Below are 21,761 nucleotides of genomic sequence, written 5' to 3' on the forward strand. Positions count from 1 at the left end.
CACCATGGAGTGCGCTAGCAGTGCACGGGAGGTCATTAGCTGAGAAAGAAAACCAATGGGTACCGAGAAAGCTCCCCCATGAAATGCATATGGACATGATATTTAGAGCACCCACAGAGAGTAAAGGCACTAGCCAGTTCTATGCAAAACGGCTGTATTCAGTTTAAAGCCACCTGATATTATTCCCAGCAGAAGTGAAGCTACACAGGGGCACTGCTGCTATTGAAAGCACAAGCTCAACACTAACTTTGTTTGCAAAAGCCTCCTCTTCCCTAACAGGGCCACCCAGGAGGGGATGGGCAAGAAAGCAAGAAAGCTACAGACGCAGGCGGAGCTTGATAACACAAAGAATTTGGCAACAAAATTAGTTTAAGCGGGTCTTGAATCCTCTCTTTTTTTTAATGCCTTTCTTAATCCAACACTGCAAAAGCACATGAGTTTGCAGGGCCATGCTGTGAAACGCATCGGAGACGCAGTGAAACTTTTAAATATTTTTTTTCAAAGCCATGTAACAAAACAGTCATGATAGCACAACCAAGCAGCTCCTGGCCAGTGACAGCAGGATCTACTTACAGCAGAGCTGCCACCAAAGACTTCATATCACTGAATGATGGTCTATGCACGCTGCTAACCCACTTGGAACAGAAATGCTCCTCCCTGTGCCAAGTCATCTCGTGGGTACGGAGAGCCTGATGTGTAAGTGCTTTGTAGAAGGCTTTGCTCAAGCCAGAAAAACTGGGGATGCAGGTCTGCTTTTGCATGGGGGCTTTTGCAGAGAGGACAGCTAATAGAGTTAGCAGGTCCCCATCCTTCCTGGTCAAGAAGGAATGCTGCAGCATCCACTTGCCCTACTTATACATGACAAAAATACCATGCAATTGTATTTTTCCTCTACAGATTCCCCAAAATTCCCCAAAAAGAGGTAATGCAAAAAAAAAAAAAAAAAAAAAACAAAACAGAGAGAAATGAAGTTACTTGCTAAAGGCAGAAGCAAATCCAGAATGCACCAAGTCCCCAGTCAAGAAATCTACAGGACCCCACTGCGTACAGTGGATCACATCGATGGCATTCTGGAGACCAAACCTACACACAAATCAATCCAGACTTCTTGTATTCCAGTAGTGTATACCTGTTTCATCTGACCGATGCCACTGAACTATTAGCATGATGTAGGAGCATCTCAGTTTGGGACAGAGACACAGCAGCAAACAACCTGGCCTTGCCGAGTTACTGTACATGAAGGGTGTGAGCAAAGTAGAAAAGTCTGTGAGAGGGAGGGAACGGAAGCAAGTACGTAGCCAGTTCTGGCCACAAATTTACCAGTCTCTTCCCAACAAGCTAAGTAATAATGTACAGGAACTCTTCAGTGCTGCCTCATTCAAAAGCTCCTCACTTCCAAGGCTGCTAAACCCTCTTCTGATATCAGAGTTCCCATTCAAGCATACTTCAAGTAGATTAATTATGCCACAGACAACAAAAAACACAGGCTGCCTCTTCAAATTATCAGTAGGAGAAAATACCATTAAGAGTTTAGTTTCAAGGATGCTGTTTACATTTACTCACTTATTTTACAGGCCTCGGGATCAAAATGAAAAGATAATAACTAATTGCTACAACTGGGAAAAGTAAATTGGAAAGTCCTTACCGAGTACACCTGTACACAATAATTTGAACAGCGGCGGTATAAGCAACACAGATTGCAAAAGTGCAATTAGAGAAGTGGAAAGTGTTACTCTGAGCAATCGAGATACTATGTTTTGATAACTAAGTTACCTTGGAGATGATTCACATGCACAAGTTGCTTAATGTCATTTTACACTACAGGTCCAGGAGGTATAAAAATACACATAAAATTCACTATTAAATCAGACAGTATCCAGGACAATTACAAAGTAAATACATTTTCATGCCAGATTATTGCACTAAATTTGAGGCTGTAATATTTCAACCCAAGCCCAAAGCACATAAACCCCACACAGCCATCTCTTGTCTTGATACACCAAGCCAACCGCGCTGCAGTGCTCTACAAGGGGACCTCCTCCTTCTCAAGCAAGCAACACACTGCTTCGGAAGAAGAAAGGGAGGTTGGAAAAAACCCTACTCAGTCCAAATGAGTTCTTAGCCCACCTGAGCAGCACGACCTCCGCTGGCGACAGGGACTTCTTGGGGCTCAGGCTTCTGTGCAAATAGCTTCCAGGATGAAGTGCCTTTTGATATGTACTTGTTCCTGCTGGGAGAGATGCAGAAAAGATGCTTCAGAGAATACATAAGACAAGGGACAGGGCAACATGCACAACCAAAGAGAAATAGCTTGCTCAGTGGGTTTATGAGTATCCTAAGCAAAGAATAATTTTGGAGCTGGCATCTCAAAACATCATAGAAAATTCCTCATTTTCATCTGTATAAATGCAAAAGGGAGAAGAGTAAGGAAGGTGAAATCTATTGATTTCGCACTGAATTCAGCAATCGAAGACTTAAAGATGTACCATAACAGCCAACAAACACCAAATCAACCAGATTTTTAAAACAGGGTATCAAAAAATATAGGCCAAATAGATTAAAAATTAGTTAACTGAAAGATCTCAGAAAAGTTGTCATTACTAAGTAACATCACCATGCAAATGCAATGCTCCTTTTGCAGTCTGCAGTGACTGGAATTATGCTCTATATTACCTAACTGTTTTATTAGCTATCTGGAAGTAAGTACGTCCTTGGTGGTAAAATTAATGGATTACATGGTTTAGTATCATGATAAATAAAAATAGAAAGGAAATCACACAGTTATCTCAATTACTTGTCAAGCTGGGCTCATTCCAACCAAAACAGTCTCAAGACATCTGAATGCAAACATATGTATCCAGTAACAAGGAATGCAGGTAAGGTTTGCAGATCAGAGGACGGTGACCTTAAGAAGCAAGGAAACCAAAAGGGATGCAGAGGTCATCATAGCCTGGCAACTAAGCATCACGCTCAGAGCTTTTGCTGTTATTAAAAGGGCTAATGTGGTTCATGGATGTAAAGATGTGACAGTGAATGGAAACATTGAATGGGGTAGGATGAGGTACGTAACAGTAATGAGTGACACTGAAACACTGTGCCGAGTTCCATGGTGCTCAAAAAAAGATGTTGAAAATTAGAGAACATGCAGAGCAGAGTCACAAAAACAATTAGCATCTAGGAGGAAAAAAAGCATTATGTATAATCAGATTTTTAAAGATTCAGTCCTTCTGATACACCACGCAGACAACTGACAGCTTACTTGATCATCTTTAAGGAAAAAAAATTATCAGCAATAAAAACCCCTTTAATACAGCCATAAGACGACTTAAAAGGGACCAACAGATGCAAGTCAAAAGCATACAAGGCTCCTGCTAGAAATGAGATATAAATCTGAACAGGGAGGAATGAACCGGAGCAAAATTCTTAAAGATGGATTCTCTTTTTCTCAGTATTTTCAGGATAAGAGATGCTTTAGCCCACGGATTTGTTGGGCCCATGAGCAACAGCCGAGCGAGATGGTCAAACAACTGCAGGATTTGATGGCTCCTCTGACCCTAAACTCTGAATGACAGTCTCAAAAAAAACCCCCAAAACCAACAACCCCAAACCAAACAAAAAACAAACCCAAAAAAACCCGAAGGATATTGCCCTGTATTTTCACTAATGCTATTGAACACTGAATTAAATGCACAATGGACTGTGAAATGCTTGCAGATCTTCCCCCAGCTAAATGTCAAATGAAGAGGCCATCTGTTAATAAACATAAACATCACCTCTCTGGAGCTTTATCCAATGTACTAAGAAGTAAACTCACACCACCATTTAGTGCTACGGGGTTGCCAAGGCAAGCGAAGTCTTCTGGTTTTTCATCTCAACAGCTTGGGTGGGCAGAAGGAGACAACACCTGGAGCACACTGCAGATATATATTCCCAGTCACAAAGCCAGCTTCGTGGTTGTAGAGTTATTGACTCTTTAAAAACTTCTGCAAAGTACGCACAAAGACACTTTCTGACTCACAAAGACACTGTCTGAAAGTAAAAGCTTTTCAGACAAAACCTCCTCCATTTAGCATGTTTGTGAGGAAAAGTAAATATCCCAAAAGTCACCTGTTTCAGTCGCTTTTCTAGTTTGTAATTTATACCCGTAAGGGTGATGAGCACGCATCGTAACCCCAACTAGAGTTTACATGGGCTGTTAGTCAGTTCATGAGGGAAAAAGGTCCCGTTGCTGATTATGTGCATCAAAATAGCAGAGAAAAACTTTTTAAAGCTTTTCCTTTTTAATTACTTACTAATCCCAGAAGACTGGAAATAGAAGAGGTTAAACTATTGCTTTCATTGCCTTACAATTCAACAGGCCCAACATTAAGTCTATACGAATTTGTCTCCTACTGATTAAATGAGCATAGCATGTAAGTTCAACACGCGCTGTGGCAACATATTAAAGAAGGACAAATTAACGGTCTTCTGATGTATTTAAGAGAAAAGCTGCATATTTTGGACCTCCAACTGCAATGAGCACATTACAGGGAAAGGACTAACTATTACAAGCTGAAGGAAACCATAGTCTACTACTATTAATCATTCCAAGTGCCATGTATCTTCTGGAAAGAAGCTTTTATTTGCTGTGTATGCCTAGGCTAAGTTCAAGCAAAACATTATTAAATTGTCCTTCTGATTCGGGATGGGAGACCTCACCTTGTATTTCAGTTGCACCCTTTTTAACAAATCAATGTGTTTCATTTTTTCTGCCCTTTGCTTTCTTCCTATGGTTGGATACATTTGACTAATCACTATTTTCCCACTGGGCAAACACTGATTACAGAACTGGTCCTTCATAAATTCTAAATAGTGATGCAACTAGGAATGGAAGAGCTAGACCTTCTTTATATACATCTGTTACATACATCTGTCAGAAAGAGGTACTATCTCTTCTTTATCTAGAAGATAAATAAGAGCCCAGGGGAAAAAGATGAAAATTCTACATATTTAAAACACAGTCAATTAGTATAGACAGAAAGTTAAGCTCGAAATGTGAGAAATCTTGATTTCTGCATCACTTCTCCAAGAGACCCAGCTATCACCTTAACGATCCCTCTAGACATAGGAAGATTAGTGTCAGGTTTATGAGAGCTTCCCTCAATCCAAATCGACATGTAGACCTCATCCAGCTTAACTAGAAACATGCTAGCCAGGTCTATTCAGCAATAAGCATGAATGTACCTTGTTCTAAAAAGGTAAGTTCTGTAACAATTCAGTTGAAGTGCTAAAAATCCCATGTATTTTTATTTAAAGTGACATTGATCACAGGCAGTTCCTATGTACTTAATCGGGCAGAGTGCTCCCGACAGGTCTACCTGTGCAGGTCCAGCACAGAAGTAGGGGAAGGACAGCTTAGGGCAAAGCTTCTCCACAGCTTCCTGGTTTGTTGTAGGATGGAGACGGCTTTTAAACAATTTTAATAGAAAGAAAGAAAGATGACATATCTGCAACATAAAGAAAAACTGTGACTGTCAAGTAATACAAAACCCATTCACTGCAAATTACCAACATGCCTCCACTTTTTACCGATGGACTTAAATTAGCGATGCTACTTAACAAGAAAAGCAAGAAAAAAGGTTTTAATTAGACAATTAACTTTTTGAAGACGACACGCTTTGATTGAATAAATCAAAACTACTAATTTCACCTGTTTCCAGGATCGCCAAGCTGTTTGCCTAGGGCAGGCGGTAGAAGAGGGCATGTGGAAAATGAACCCAGAAAAGCAGAAACTTGGAAGCTAACCACAAAGGTGGGGCAAGCTTGGAAGCACCTCAGAAGACGCTGGGTGGACTCTATCCGCTGATGAGTGCCGAGGCTCCCGAGCCCGGGGAGCTCAGCACGGAGCTAATCATCAATCCGTGCCGGCGCCGGCTCCCAGAAGCCAAATTCCAAAGAGAAACCGAGCGTCCCAACGAGCACGTGGCTGCCGACCACAGCTCTGCTGACACATTCCTGGGGACAAACTCTGCCCCGTGTTATGACGGCCTCAGACTGAGCAACTGAGCAGGGATTGGTCACCAAGTTAGCTCCGGGATCTTTTTTAATCATCGTTACTAACATTTGTTAAGCACAGGTACTTTTGGATGTTACGTCAACAAGTCAGTCTCCCCTCAACTATCTGATAAGGAAAGAAACTTAGATCCAAAAGTTATGTATTACCAGAGTCTTCACTGCAGAGACAGAAACTGAGAAACACTCGATTTTAACAGATAAACAAATTGCTCTCTGCCTAGAAAAAATAAGTCCTAACTCCGCGAGGTCCCCTGAACAGGTCTCCAGTCTGCCCTGCTGCTCCAGGGCTTGGGCAAGCACGTGCCCTCTCCCTCCTCCATCCATCCTCTGGAGCCTCCAGAGGCAAGGACTCCACAGCCTCTTTTTATAGCCAGATCTGAGCAGTTTTGTGGACACTGAGACAGCTTTTTGTAACACTAAGCCACTGACAGTTAGATAAAATGGCTATCTTCAACTCCTTTTTTCCACTTTCTGTAAATGAGTTTTGACCCAGCAAAGAGTAGGAGGTTAAACCACTTACTATGCAAATATTTGTTTTTTTTAAAACAGACACCCCCTCAATGACTTACTCAGGCTGTGTCGTTTTGTGTTTTTTTAACAAGGATTAACAGACCAATGTCAAGTCCAAGCCAGCCTCATACTTAAACAAAACTCTTAAAGTAATACTACACTAATTCTAGTTACCCCTTGCTTTATTATAGCTAATAATGGCATTTTTCTAATTTTTTTTTATTCTAGTGGTAGCCATTTAAATAGAAGAGGACCCCCCCACTATAAGCTGAGCTTCACAACTTCCTGTGGTGCATGAGAAAACCTGCAAGAAAAGCCAAAATAAATATCCACTACTGAGTTGAACTAAAAGATAAAGGTGAAGTAGTAGGAGGAACACCACATTGGGGTTGTTTGTTTACTTAATTCCACCTTAATTATTTAGACTCTCATCTCACTAACAGCTGTGCAGGTGCTAACTTTACTTCAAGAAGGACCTACAGTTTTTGTTTGCATAAATCAAGTACGTTTAATCAAGTGCACATTAGCTCATCAACACATTGGATCTGATGAGGAATTGCATAAGTGACAATGCCAAGCTATTTTGGTGAATATTCATTATATCTCTGCGGAACAGTCTGACTGGAGGAAAGTGAGAACAAAATGACAGTAAAAGAACGGTAGCAATTACTTTGCTAGCAGTTAACGTTGCCATTAACTGCTTGCTGGCAAGAGCTTAAAGTTGCAAGCCCCAATTTAAGCTTGTTACCTTAATTCTACAATTGTAATTCAATATTCAGAATGTGACACTAGTGTAATAAATATCTTCATTCAGTGCTTCATACAATAAATAATTTAAAAGTGAATGAAAAGTTCCAAATCATAGCCGTTACAGAAATACAAATACTTAGTATTACATCTTCATAAAAATAAATAAATGTGCAAACCATTTTCTCAAAACCAAGCCAGAATCCAAACCCGTTAGCAACAAGTCACTGGAATTTTTTTGTTCTTAATAGGCATTCACGAAGAGACCTCCCTTCAAAATGTAATTTGTTCGTAGGGAGCTTCTGCATGCAAGGCAAACAGCTCCCAGTTTTGTAAAGCTATTTAAAGCCTTTATCCTACTTCCAACAACATCTGTAGGAAAATTCAGGCAGAAGAGGGCTGTGCCCTTAGTGAGGATATTTTACATAACAGGTCTTTAAGTCAGATGGACAAAGCAAGATTTGGCTAAAAGAAAAAAACCCTCCTTCACTTGCTAATTCCCAGAATGGATGAAGCAGGAGGGGAGGAAGAGGAGGGCTGTTCAGGTGTACCGTCTGCTACGTCCTTTTGAAACCCAGAACCCCGCATGCTGTGACCGACCTACCAAGAAGGTCACGCAACATCTTCTCGTGCAGAGCTGCCTCCCTGCTACCACTGCCCACCAAGACATGGCACGAGGTAGTTCGTTGGAGTCACATTTGCCATTTTAGAGGAGCGTAGGTGCTTACGGGCTCTGGTTCACAAGTGCAGCTTGATTTAGCTGACCCCAGCTGTTTGCCTTGTCCTTCTGCCAGGACAGAAGGCTCATGCTACTGGACTTCACAACATTACACACTAACATGAACAGCCATAAAACGCAGTTTACATTCATATACCAGGCTGTAAGCTCTGGCAGATTCAAAGTCCAATAGGAAACAAGGCTGAATGGCAGAGTAACCTCTGGCAAAGGGACAGAATGAACAGCTGGATGTTTCAGCTCCTGCAGCATAAGTCAGAGTCACAAGTGTATTTATTGTGCTATCCTTCCCACGTCGTCGACAATTTAGGGGTATTAAAGAAGTCTGATTATCAAAACTGTTTTAACAGACTATCACGAGCATCCAAAGCTTCAGGTGCATGATTTGGGCGTTCATTTTACTACAAAACACAGCATCACATTTTGGTGGGTTGAGACCAGCTTCTTACAGTTACGTCAGATCATTTAAAAAGTTTTTGGTACCAGAAGCCACCATTCAACTCCTTTCCCGAACACCGCCACCATTTACTTTCTGTATTGGTTTCAGTAATATATTCTAAGAAAGATAATTTTCTACTTCAGACTAGGTTCCCACCACGGCTTCAGACCCACAAGTATTCAAGGCAAGGAGGACAAGCCATGCCAGGCTCAGAAGCAGACTTCCTCCCTTTTGTTTTGGCTGGAAGCATGCTCTGTTCTGGCTTTTCCATCGCAGGCGGCAGCCCCCGTACCCAAGCGCGACGGATCTGTCTTGCAACCCAAGAGGCAGGCTGGGCATTAAGCGCCAGCCCAAGGTGCATATGTAATCTCACTCCCTAGCTCACAGCAAATGGGTCACCCAGCTGATTTGCCTACAGCATGGTACACAATCCCACTCCTGCAAAGCCAGTTATATATTTCAAGGTTTGGAAAGGAAAAAAAAAGAGAATTTTCAGCCCATCTTTGGGGTTGACGCCTTCAGAAAAGAACTGTAAAGCAAGCTGAAGCCAATCCTAGGTGCATACCAGCAGCCTATTACTTACCAACCTTTGCTTCCTTCTAGATTCCATTGTAATGAGAACATAAACAGTAAAATAAGCATGTATCTCCCTCGAATGAATTACCTATTCAGAGTTCCCTCTGGTGTTCGATAAGCTAATCATCACATTCAAAGTAACAGCGTTAGTTACAAAAGCATCAAGTTCCTTCACAAGCAAGTTATCATTCGATGACGGGCTCAGCAGTAGGGACGGGACCATAGCATTGTAATTCACGGACAACAAAGACAATGCTATTTTCCATGAGATTTCAGAGACACGATAAACTTACGCTTCCTTCTTTGTATATTCACCCGAGTGTCCGATTAACCCAGAAAGGACCCAAATCGTTATCGATCCCTTCTGTCTCCGGGTGTCACCGAGACTGACGCAGTCTCGGAGAAGGCAAAGTCACAAGTCACAGGTACAGCCCAGCTAAACAAGGAAGGCAGAGGTGTTCTGCAGCTCCCGAATAACTATGCCTTGAGTCACAAGCCTTTCCAGCCTCGCCTGCACGAAACACGAGCAAAGTACAGTATATCTAATTAACAGTTTGGGAAGAAAGTTTAAAGCTGCTTCTGCAAAGAGACAAAACGCGTTTGCAGGAAAACCCAAAGGCGCTCCCCAGCCGGCGGTGTGAAGGCGGAGCTCGGGGCCGGGGCCGGGCCAGGGCGAGCCGCGACACCGGGGCTGCCGACCCCAGCCGCGCCGCGGGGACGGCGAAACTCCCGGAAAGAGCCGCCGGCCCCCACCGAGCGGGGCTGCGCTCCGGCGGCGGGGAGCGAAGGGAGCTCCGCCGGGCAGCGAAGGGAGCTCCGCCGGGCACCGGCGCTCCCCGGCTGCCGGGCGGGAGGAGCCGCCGCCCCGCGCCTCCCCCCGGCCCTGCGCGGCTGCTCGGGAAAGGCGCCCGAAGTCCGGAGCCGCCGCTTGGGAGCCCTTAACCAAAACCATCTGGGGCGCGGGCAGCGCGGCGGAAGCCCCCTCCGCCCCGGCCCCCGCCTCCTGCCCCGCGGCCGCCCCGGCCTCGCGGAGGGGGGGAAGTTGCTCTGCCCGCGATGCAGCGGCTCCCGAGCAGGGGGAAGACGGGGGGCACCTCGCCGCGAAACCCGCCCCCCCGGCCCCATCCCGAGGCGCGCCGCGGCAGCGCTGGGGGCTGTGTTACCTTCAACAGGTGCAGGCGCCGGCGGGGGAGAGCCCCGCGGGCGCGGACCGTCCGAGTTGCCCGAGCGGGACCGGCGGCACCCAGCAGCCCGGGGCGGGCGGCGGCGGGCTGGGCAGACGCGCTACGGCAGCCCCCGGCGGCCGCCCATGCTCCCGGCGGGCCCCGCCGCCGCCACAGCAGCCGGAGTCAGCGCGAAGGCGGCAGCGGCGGCGGCCACCTCCGAGAAGAAGGAGGAGAGCGGCGGGGAGCGAGGGAGGGGAAGGCAGAAAGAGAGGAGAGAGAAACCGCCCCGAGAGGAATGGATCGTCACATGACGGTCGCGATCCGCTGCCGCCCCCCGACAGCCGGAGCCTACGCCGGGGAGCCGGGGAAAAGCTGCGAGGAGGGGACACACCTGTAGGCGCAGCACATATCCGCTGTGAGCACAATGCGAGACAGGAAACTGAAAAAACAGCCCAGGGAAGGAGAGAGGCTCCCGTTCGTCCCTCCTTCCCTCCCTCCCTCCCTCCCTCCGTCCTCCTCCTCCTCCTCCTCCTCTCTCCACCCCCTGCCCCCGGTCAGGATCCGCTTGCAGCGCTGTCTCATGCAGGGAGAGCCAGGCGGCGGGCCGGGAAGAAGCAGGAGCCGCACTTTCTCTCCCTTTCCCTTTCCCCGTCTCCGCTTTGTTTTGCCCGTCGGCCAGGCAGAGCCGGCGCGGCGGAGCGGGGCCACCCGCGGGGCCGAGCGCTCCCGGGGAGCCTCGAGCTGGGGAACCGGGGCCGGGCCGGGGGCGGCTGCTCCAGCGCCGGGGACGGCGAACCCCCGGCCGCCCGCGGGCGCTCCGCGGCGGGGAGCGGGGATGGGGAGCGGGGGGCGGCGGCGGCGGCCACGGGGCTCCTGGGGCGGCTCTGCCCGGCGCCTCCGGGCAGCCTCTGCCCGCGGCTGGGGCCGGCGCTGGCCTCCCCGGCGCTCTCCGGCGGACGGGCGGCACCGCTGGGGAAGGGTCTCCTTGCTGTTCCGTAAGCTAAAGGCCTTGGGGTACGGGGCGTATTCGGTTGGTGTTTTGGGGACGCGCCTGAATGTGTAGGGACAGCGTAATTTCCACCCCTCATCCCCCCAGCAGAGTCTGCTGGGCTCCCAGAGCTCGCATCTTTTCCTGCCCACCCTGACCTGTCATTACAGGGCCCAAAATATGTCACCGGCAACATTTTTAGTGAACTTAGAGTACTCCAGGGTTTATCTCTCTCAGGTAAACTCTCTGTAATCACAATTTCTGAAGGTCATTTCTCCTACTCAGGCACTCCGCTAAAAAGCCTGTGTGCAAATTTCTCCTGTCTTCCCCCAGAAACACGCCAACGGAGTTAATGCAGAGCCCGCTCCCTGCCTGCATGTAAATACAGCATCGCCTTGCTTTAGCATCATGATCTTCTCCACCTTCAGTCAAATTTGTCTCGACTGTAAATAATGTAGGGATAATCTATTAAAAAGAGGGATGTCTTAGAAGAATGGCTCCGGTAAGCTTTGGGCAAGTTGTTTAGACTTTGTAGGTAGCTTTCGATCAGTCAAATGTGGACCAGGAATGTTGCAAGGAGTAATTAATTAGCTGCTGTTGGCACTTTGAGCACAGCTTCATTAAATGCTGTGTGTGTTGGGCTTCTCCAGAAACAATGGGAGAGAGCTGGTCAGAAAGCCACGCTTCTCAAACAGCACCCTGGAAGTTGCTGAAAAATTGTCATTGCATCTCAGAAAGACAACAAATACCAAATAAATAAAAATCGGCTCCAAAACCTGGGCAACAGTAAAAAGTCAGAGACTGTAGGAGGGAGATGTTAAAGGTGGCTTTCAGACCTTGGCAGTGGAAAGTGGCGCTGCAGTCTTAACGGCAGGTTGGGACCATTCGAATGTAACGTGCTGTTTTGTGGGGTTTTCCCTCTGGGGTTGCGCTCAGCAGGCAGACTCTGTGCTGGCTGGGTCTCACCTCTCTGGCCCATTTTTTTCACTCTCCTCCACCAGAAGACCCTTGTCCTTGTTTGTTCCTCCTTCCTGCTCTTCACCTGTCTGGGCTGAGTCACTGTAAGATGAGAAGGAACTGCTCTGGTATAATTGTGGACTGTTTCAGAAGATCTGGATCTGTACCTCTTCGCTTGCTGGAAGAGAGAAGGGGAATCTGAAGAGGAGGGAGATGCGACTTCCCTAGGAAAATTGGGCTAGCCATGTCCTGCAAGACCTGGGAAGGATCCAGGATGGAGAAATTCGCAGGCTGCTAATGGGCTTGGTAAGACCTCACTTTCCAGGCTGCTTTTTCAACATCTGGGCTTCTGGCCAGGTTGTACCCAAACTTTTGGCAGAATGCCCTGGTGTTACCGGCCAGGCAGCTCTCCTTCTGCCCTGGCCTGAGAATAACTGCTTCCCGGCATGCTCTGCCCCAGGGACTTTTGCTGGGGGCTCTGTCGCTTGTCCCCCCACCCTGCTTGCTCCGAACCTAGTGATCTGCTCACCCTGCTGGGGGAGGGAGCCCCAGTGGTGGGCCCACACATGCTGCATCCGATGCCCACTGGCCAGGGCTGTACTTGCCACACTCCTACTGTCTCATGGTGGCTGTCCCCAGGCTAAATCTAAGCCTTAGCCACCTCCTGGCACACCACACGGTGCCCTCTGGCTGGAACAGTTTCTTCCGACTCCTGTTGCTCTGGCCTCATAACAGCCTTTTTTTTTTTTTTTTTAGAAACCTGGCAATGGACATGCACAGAGCCAGAGCAATGGTGACAGTTTATTTAATTCGAAAGAGGAGCTGGTGAAGTGAAGCCGTGCTGAATCCTCATCCAGTCCCGAGTTACTGGGTTACATCCCCCCCAGTTACCTGCTGTGTATTTGACCTTGCCGAGTGTGACAGGGATTATGAAGCTGAACTAGAGCTCGAGGTGGCCACGCAGCATCCCCTCCCAGGACAGCTGTCTTCTCTGCTAAGCCTCCATGAGTTGCTGTTCTGCCAGGCACATGTGGATGTGCTAAAGCAGCAGCATGGCATATCGGCCCCTGCTCCTGCCAGCTGGGGCACAATGTGTGCTGCAGTACTTTTGTTACTGAATTCAGTGCTGAATTCAGCACTCGGCCCGCTTGTGAAGGTGCGAAGTGTTCAGAAGATGGTCTTCCATCTCCCATCAGCCCTTCCTTCTCTCGGAGCCAGCACATCGTCCTTCTCCCCCGTGGAGAAGTATGTGATACGGCGAGATATCTCCCCAGTGAACCCAGATAAATAGCTGCACATCAAAAACTGCTATTTGCAGCTGAAGAATTACTCCCCTCCCTTATCACCACCCACCAAAAAAAAAAAAAAAAGAGGTCAAATCAAATCCTGAATGCAGAAATGCTTAGAAAAGAGCAACAAGTAAAGGGTTGAGTGATTAACAGCTTCCCAGACTCTTGGGGATCTTCACTGCCGGCATGCACTTACACACGCACAGACAGTGTGTGGCTCAGAGGGGAAAGCTGTGCTCTCTCCCTCTCCAGTGTAAGGACACAGATAATGGGACTGCATGTGAATAGGACCCTAGTCCAGATTTCAATTTCCTATTTATTTCCTCCCTCTGCACTCCCTCTTTCTCTCCTCACCTTGTTATCACCCGTTCGTTGTTACACACGTCTTTCTGGTTTTTTCTCTGCCTGTTATTATCTTTTACACTGGATGCAGCGTTTGTGCCTCTCTCCTGCTTCCCTTCCCAGCACCGTCAATTCTCAATTTTATCTAAGGCGCAGCAATACACAGTATCCTTCCTACTGCCGAGACCTTCGAGGCCTGTAAAAAAGAGCCGAATTTCCAGCTGTCATTATTAAAGACACCTTGTTCCACGAGCAACAGAACTAATGAAGCCAGGTTTCCTGTGGCTTCATCTCTGACTCACTCATTGCTATAACCTCGCCTCCCGTTTCTCTTTCATGTCCGACGTGACATCTCTTCTCGGTGGCGAGAGGCGGCAGCCGCTGTTGCTGGTCCAGAGCGGCACGCGTGCTGCCTGCACAGCGCGGCTGCTTGCGCTGCCGGGGCGACTGGCTGCTGCCAAGCACAGCCCTTAACAGCCGAGTTCCTCCTGCATCTCTCTCTGTTGGAAAACTAATTTGAGTCTCTAGTCACTGATGCTCACAACCCCCTGGGAACTTAATTATCTTTGAGGCTTCTACCTCTTTTGTTCATTTGTTTGCAACTAGCCAATGTATTCTGACATTTTTATGGGGGGCTGATGGGCAGATAAACAGCCAGAAGATTGATTAGCAGCCTTTGGGAAGGAAGGTTGTTGCCCTGTGGTCATGGAGATAACCTGAGAGCAACCCAAACAGCTAAAAAAGAACCTCAGATCCTTTAAAATTATTAAAATTTCACTATGTGCAGAAAATTTTGGTTGTCTGTGTGCCCGCATGCCCGAGCAGCCTCATTACATCCTGCTTGAGGATCTCCCGCATCTCAGCTCTCTTCTGAAGGATGGAGAGGGGGAAAGAATTCCTCCTCGTGCAAGCAGCAATGCATCTGCTGTACCAGGCAGCAGCTGTAGTCGAGACTCAGTCTGGCCTAGCACCGCTGCTGCCGCCATCCTTTGTAAGAAATTTATATCAATGAAGGGAATGCAAAGAGCACAGAAGTAAGATGCTACCTGAATGGTTTTCGTCTCTTGGTAAAGATACAGACAAGGGCTCTACAAGACTTTTTCATTCTCCGCCTGAGCGCAGGGCAGCATGATGTCTTCGGTTCTGATAGGGCACTGCATCGTCCTCCGCTAGTGACTGAAATGACTCAAATATACATATTTATATTTTCACAGTCCATAAATCACCCTGGGATCTACTTTTCCTGGATGAAAACTGCCAGATAAATCTAAGGTGTTATTATTAGATTTGTGAAATGTCACTGCACACATCCTGACTCATGCCCTTTGCACCAAACTCACATGGCAGATCAATTTGTGTATATTGGGCTTTTTTGTGGTTGATGGATGTCTCAGTGCCTGTTTTCCAACAACCCAGGAAAAAATATTTAAGAGTAAAATAACCTTAGGTAGTATAGGATTTCCTTCATTTTTTTTCCTTTGATGCCAGAAAATATTTGAACCACACGGAGCAGGTGGTTTTTGGTATTTTCTAACCAACCATCACTTGGTTCATCTGTTTACCCCTGTGCAAAACGTTACCCAGTCAGAATTTTGCTTTTGTTTAGTTTAGCAGATGTTTTGCGTATACTTTGCTACAGATACAAATTGCTGCACAAAGGTATGAGATAGAAAAACAGCAGGCCCTGGATACAATTTCCATGTGGAATCCACAGAAAACCTTATATGGATTGTGCAATGTCTACATGCATATGTATAACTATTACAGGTAGCAGTCCTCGCAGGCAGGACTTGGCATTCTGACATTGCCCTGGTTGTACCCAATTGCGTGTGAGCCCAGTTAAGAGATCCTTGGGTAATGAAGAGGTTCATGTGGGCGATGCTTGTATTTTTTAATGCTACCTTGAATTTTCTGAGGAATTTAATTTAAAAAAAAAAATAAAAAGATGATAATAAATTTCAGCAGAAAGTTTAGTGTTATTTCAAAATGTAGCTAAACTGAAAATGAATGTAAAATGTTGACTAGTATTTGGCCCTGCCCTTTTTTTCTCCTCCTTTTTTTTAAAATATTAGACCCGTCACAAACACACACACACGCACCCCTATATATATATAAAACCCAGATAAACCAGCATTTCCAACTTTAATTAAGGCAGCTGCCTAGCTAAGTTCCAAAGCCACTGCTGTGCTATCACGAAGTAACCATTCATTTTAACCACAGCTGATATACTTAGACTAGATGTTATTGCTAATTCTGCAACTAGTTGGAGAACTGGCAATTGGAATTAGTTAACTGCCATGCATGCCGTGATAAATATATCTATATTGTAGAAAAAATAATAGAATCTCATTAACTACTAATATTTGAACTAGTTTTATTACGGAGAGCTAGGCTGTGGGAAGATAATTACAAGTAAGAGTGCATGATTAGTGTTCTGTTCAGGAGTGGAAAATCAGATTTAACTATTTTATGCTGGAAATAATGCATCTTTTTACATCAGTAATCTCAGATAGTGTATAATTAATATTTTCCAAACATATATTGCAGAAATTTTGTGTTTATACTATTGAAGTGTATCTGGACTGTAGCAGTTAAACATACAGCTAAAATAGTAGGAGTTTAATATGGTACAACAGAGTTAGAGAGCATTTATCATTTTAAAAGACTTAGATCAATCAGAATTCATCAATGACACATTAGTTAAGATAGAAAAATAAAGTATTGACTACTAACACAGAGGCTGTATTTTACCTTTTTATTCGTAGGAAGATTTCCAAGATAATATGGGTATTTTAAATGACTAGCTGAGCTTCCATCATGTGATGGCAACTAATCAATAAATCATGTGTCATTGTTGTGGCTCGGCATGTCAAATAGCTGTATGTCAGTGTCCGTATTTACAGGTTTTGAGCAATTTTTTTGTTGTACATTTCTAGCTCATTAGCCCTGATTTTAAAAGTGGTTATTTTCATGTCAATGAAATTGGTAGAAAAATCACGTCTTATCTGTTTCTGCCACAGGGAGGAGATGGAATGGGGTAATCAATGGGAAACTTGTGTTACTTACACTGCTTGCCACCCCACGTGGGTTTACTAAAGCAGCTTTTCCTCACGAGCAGCGTGAAAAATTAATAGATGGCATCCTGCTAGACATGTTGGACATTTTGATGCTCGTGGGAGATGGTAAAAGGATAAGTGTTTTCAAAAGCAGCTTTTGGCATACATAAATCATGAAGTTTGTACTGAGGCCTGGGACATCCAACTCAAATGATTTTGGTTAGATAACAGCACGAAGATGGACTAATAGAGTTTTGATTACCCTGCCCGTCTCTGTTACTTTTGTCTACCAAAACCCCAGCACAATCTCAGTCTGCCATATGAATAGTGCCCTGCGTGAGTAGGTGAACTGGCTGGTCAGTACACATCCAAACCTCTGGTTTAACAACAGTGGCATACAGCTGAATGAAAAAGCATTAACCTTTGTTATGGTCTCCCATTGCCATTAATCACATTTTGAGCGCCTTTGCCGCTGTGTCAGAGTACCTAAAGAAATGTTCTTGGTGAAGGTAGTTGGTTCTACTTGGACTCAGGCCAGAATAAAGCAGTGTTTGTCCTCAGAGGGAGGTGCCGCAAAGAACTGGCCAAAATGCAGTCGCTGTCTTTTGTCCATAGTAAACAGCCCTCGTTCATCAGGGTATTGCAAAATCTCAGTGTCGTCTTCACATCAGTCTCAAAAGTGCCTTTTTTTTTCATGTTTTATTTTATTAGAAGATTAAGTTATTTTCTTCTGGACAATGACTCAGGACGTAATAACCCCCATGTTTATCACAGACATGTCAGATAACTGGAACTCAGGCAATCTGAAGTGAATTGTGAGAGTTTGTGTAGGTTTCCACAAAACTCAGATGCTCGGTTTTCCAATGGCTCTGGTTTACGTCTGTGTATATATATACACGCATCAAGTCTGTGCTCATATTCCTTCCCTGGATGCAGTGTAAGAAAGCCTGGGTCTTCACTTCCGAAGCGAATAATAGTTGAGGCTGCGGCTATATTTCACTGTAATAATTCTTGCAGAAACTGCGCTCCTCTGGGACAAGGCAGAACACAAAGTCTGGTATAAAATTTGCGAGAGCTGAGCAAAATTCAGTCACATCAAATCAACTATGGAACTGTCTTACACGGTGGCTCAGGCAATCAGGAATTTGATCATCTTTTAGATAGTTTTGAAGAAAACTGTTACAGCATAAATACGTTTCAGTTCAGATCTCTCTTAAAAAGGAGAAGAGGCTGTGATACCCAGCCACAGCCAGGGTGGTGCCTCCTCCCGAGGCTCCTCGCACAAAGAGGCACCGTTGGGTGCAGACATACCGCACCAATGTCCCTCTGCGCCGTGTGGTCTTTCTGCCGGGACCACATCTATTGTGCAGTCTTGTGCCTGGGGGTTTGCAGACCTAGAGGGCTGGAAAGGACCTCTGAGGTATCTAGTACAGACCCCTGACTTGGAGTGGTATCATCTACACCTATAGGTAAATTTTGATGTGTTTGCCCCATCTTATTAAAAATCTCCAGTGACGGAGGTCTGAGCATTTTGCAGGCCATCTATCTACTGCTTAACTGTTATTGTAATCCTAATATCCCATCTGAATCTTCCTTGCTGCAGATGAAATACTTTGCTCCTTATGCTAACAAGGATGCTGAACAACAGGTAGGTTGTTCGTGCCTCTTCACAAACCCCCTTTATGTATTTGAAGACTGTGATTATACCTTCTCTCAGCCTTCATTTCTTTACACTCCTCCTCTCAGCCTTCATTTCTTTACACTCCTCCTCTCTCATTCATTCAAACTTCTCATGTAGGCTGAGTTTTTTAGGTCTCTGATTATTTTCTGGACTTGTGTAAGTGGGCAGCTTCATCCTTGAAATGCAGTTTTTAACACTGGCCGCGATCCCTCAGCCGAGCCCTTACCAGCAGTGAATGCAGTGGAAAGATCACATCAGGTGCTCTGCAAGTTGTACTGCTGTTTTATGAAACTTGGAAGTCTGAGCTAAAAGGGCTATGGGGAAATGGTGCACGGAAATGGAGGAGAATTGAGCCATGCTGGTAAGGGAAAAGCGGAGCCTTCTTTAAGTGTGGCAATGCTTCTAGTGAAGGTAAAGCCTACTATGATTAAATGACTAATGCCAATGTTATAGTACACTGAAGATGTTATTTGTTCTGGCTGGAATTGTTTTGTTTTGCATTTAGCCTCCTCTTTTTTCTGATTGAGGAGGAAAAGTATATAAAAGTAATAAAATATAACTTAAATTAATTAGCAAAGTAAGCATCCAGGAGGATAAACTTCACTGCCATTAGAAAAAATAGCTGAACATACATGTAGATGTCTAACCAGACATGGTGGAATTAAGCCAAGTCCTGCTTAGCTGCCCAGTGCCCAAACTAAACCACCCTGTCAGTGCAACGCTAACCCAGTGATGTGACTCCTGGGGCAGCCATCTCATGTCCAGCAGCTTGAAGCCTGGGCAGAGGGGTTGAGTCTGAAGTCATGTTCATTTAGAGACGTGCTAAAGCAGCAACTGGAGCTTGTAGCCGGCAACTCCCGTCTCCAAAATCTTCACTCTAACTACAGTGCTGCTACCGTTGGTGCCTCTCCCAAGCAGCACTCTCAGCACGGTGCTACATGGAACTGAGCACATGAACACTGAGAGTAGCAAATGATGATTAATGAACACCTTGTCCCTCTATTACACTGTCCTTTCCCTCTCAGCATGTCCTTGATAATTAATTTCTTCAGGAGGGGTTTCATGTTATGCCTAAGCTGGTCTAAGGTTCTCTTTCCATGATTGATGGTCCCCATCCCCTTCCTTGCTTCTGGCCATATAATCCCCCAGGATCTCTTGGTCCAGCTCCGGTACATATCTGATCCCATAATGAGCCTCTTTTGGGAGCCAACCATCAGAAAACAACAAGAAAAAGTGATTTTTTTTTCTGCTTCCGGAATGGCTGACGATAGCTGGCTTCCACAGCTGGTTCACCACAAGGTCAGGATGGTACCAACAGCAGCACACAGATTAGAATGGGGTGAGGGAGTGGGACATGGAGGCAGCAGACCACTGGGTCAGCCTCAACATCCCTTCTTGCTGTTAGAGGGGAAAAGAAGTCACAGGAAGCAATGACCAGGTGCTTCATTTGTGTTTTCTCTTCTGAAATCTGTCTTTTTAACAGTACCTGAGCTTCAGCTCCTATGTTCCTCTCAAGTTGCAGCTGTCTGTGCTTGAAGTAGGTGGGAGGCTTAAGAATGATAATATTACAAAAAGGCAATGCAGTTTTAATCCTTCTTTGATCATCTTTTTTTTTATTTTTCTGTAAGATTCCCCGCCCCAGGCCAGTCCCAGAGCAGAAGTCAATAATGCAGTAGGAACATTCACATATTAAGCTTTCTGCACACCAGCTATCACGGGGTGTAACAGCCCTGTGTGTGCAAACTCCTGCTGCCATCCGCCTCCCCTGCCTCCAACACTTACAGAAGGATGGAGACAGCAGGCAGGTCAGCAGAAGCCGGAAAACATGCAACAGGAGAAACGGCTGGAGAATTGCGACTGATAAGCAGGGGACTTGTAAGAAGCAAATTTTAAAGCCTCATTTCAGTTTTCCTTGCTAGAATGCTGTTAGGCCTCCTACAACAACGACCAGCCTGATACTATCTCAGCAGTATTGTATGGCTGAGAGCTCAATGAGGCTCTCTCGGACATTAGAATCTCTCTAATGTTTTACTGCTGATACTCAGGAAATTTTGTTCTGCACTTTGACCAGAAGAGAAATCATCATTTGAACAAAATAAAGAACAACCGAACATTTGGCAAATACATTATTTTAATTGTCAATGTGGTAACTATTTGGAAATGTTGATATTTTCTGGCAAGCGCAGTGCACACATGTATGTTATTAGTCACCAAACACGTTAGATTTGTGATAAATATACTTCTTAAAATAGATTTTCTCGGTGTTTAGAATTTCATCTTCTTTATTAAATAAATTTCCAAAACTGTAGCAGATGGAGAGGGGAAAAACATTTCTGACCTCAGAATGGAATAGTTTGATGGAATTTCAGCAGACAGACGACTTCTGTGTGTTAATTGCATAATATTCAAAATGATTACTACTGTGGACCACAGCGCTGTATTACAGGCTTATGATAAGTATTGCTATAAAGCACATTTAAATCTAGTTTGGTAAGGAAGGGTAGAAAGAAAAATAACTTCATGTACTGCCTCTGCTCCTGAATCCTTCAGCAGTTTTTGTGGTTTGACATAAATTATTATTTTTACCATGTTTTTCTAAGGAAATAAGGCTTATGCAGTGATGTTTTGGATTTTTATCTGTTCACCCATAAAAATTTGGAACCATGACCTAATTTCAGGTTTCATAGATATTAAAGTCCTAGAAATTTGTAAAAATAGGTATAGAGCTAGAAGAAGCCAAATTGGTGTCCTCATAAAGGAAAAATGTGACCTCAGTGAGGTTGTTAAGCATCAAGGGATTGAAACAGGAGAGAGATTTAGGTATGTTTCAGGCGTGGGAAAGGGTTCAAATGGCTGCTGTCACAGTTTTAGACACTGAAAAAAAGCCATAGGATCAGCTGCAGAGCTGACTGATTTTGATCATTTTATTATCCTTTTTTCTGTGTGAAATATCCCTATAAGCAGGGAAGTGACTGTTGTGTGCGTTACACAGAATGAAGGAGACGTTTTGCTTCATTTTTAGTTGTTTTGGGTATTATTCACAACAGCAACAGCTTACGAGCAAAATCTTGTTTCTCTCTGAACGTTTGAGGTATGTGACCCACTGAGAACAGACGCAGGTTTGGTCTCCTGGGGTGGCTGGTAGAGGAGTGGACTCAGGTCTTGATCTCACCAACATTTGCAGCACGTTGTTAACTCTGTGCATATTGATAGCCCAAAT

The 21,761-nt window shown here is 45.2% G+C and overlaps 1 protein-coding gene across 1 annotated transcript in view; it reads right to left on the reverse strand.

Annotated features, from left to right (window-relative positions):
• The window catches only part of PLXNB2 (plexin B2), a 259,107-nt gene extending 248,462 nt beyond the window's left edge, over window positions 1-10,645 (reverse strand). The window contains exons 1-2 of the mRNA XM_075146634.1: window positions 10,226-10,645; window positions 2,128-2,230 (exon numbers count right to left, since the gene is read on the reverse strand). The gene's annotated coding sequence lies outside the window, so the exon portion shown is untranslated. The remainder of the gene's footprint in view (window positions 1-2,127; window positions 2,231-10,225) is intronic.
• Window positions 10,646-21,761: the final 11,116 nt, after the last annotated feature.

This window comes from Calonectris borealis, chromosome 1 (genome assembly GCF_964195595.1).
Source record: "Calonectris borealis chromosome 1, bCalBor7.hap1.2, whole genome shotgun sequence".
Lineage (NCBI taxonomy): Eukaryota > Metazoa > Chordata > Aves > Procellariiformes > Procellariidae > Calonectris > Calonectris borealis.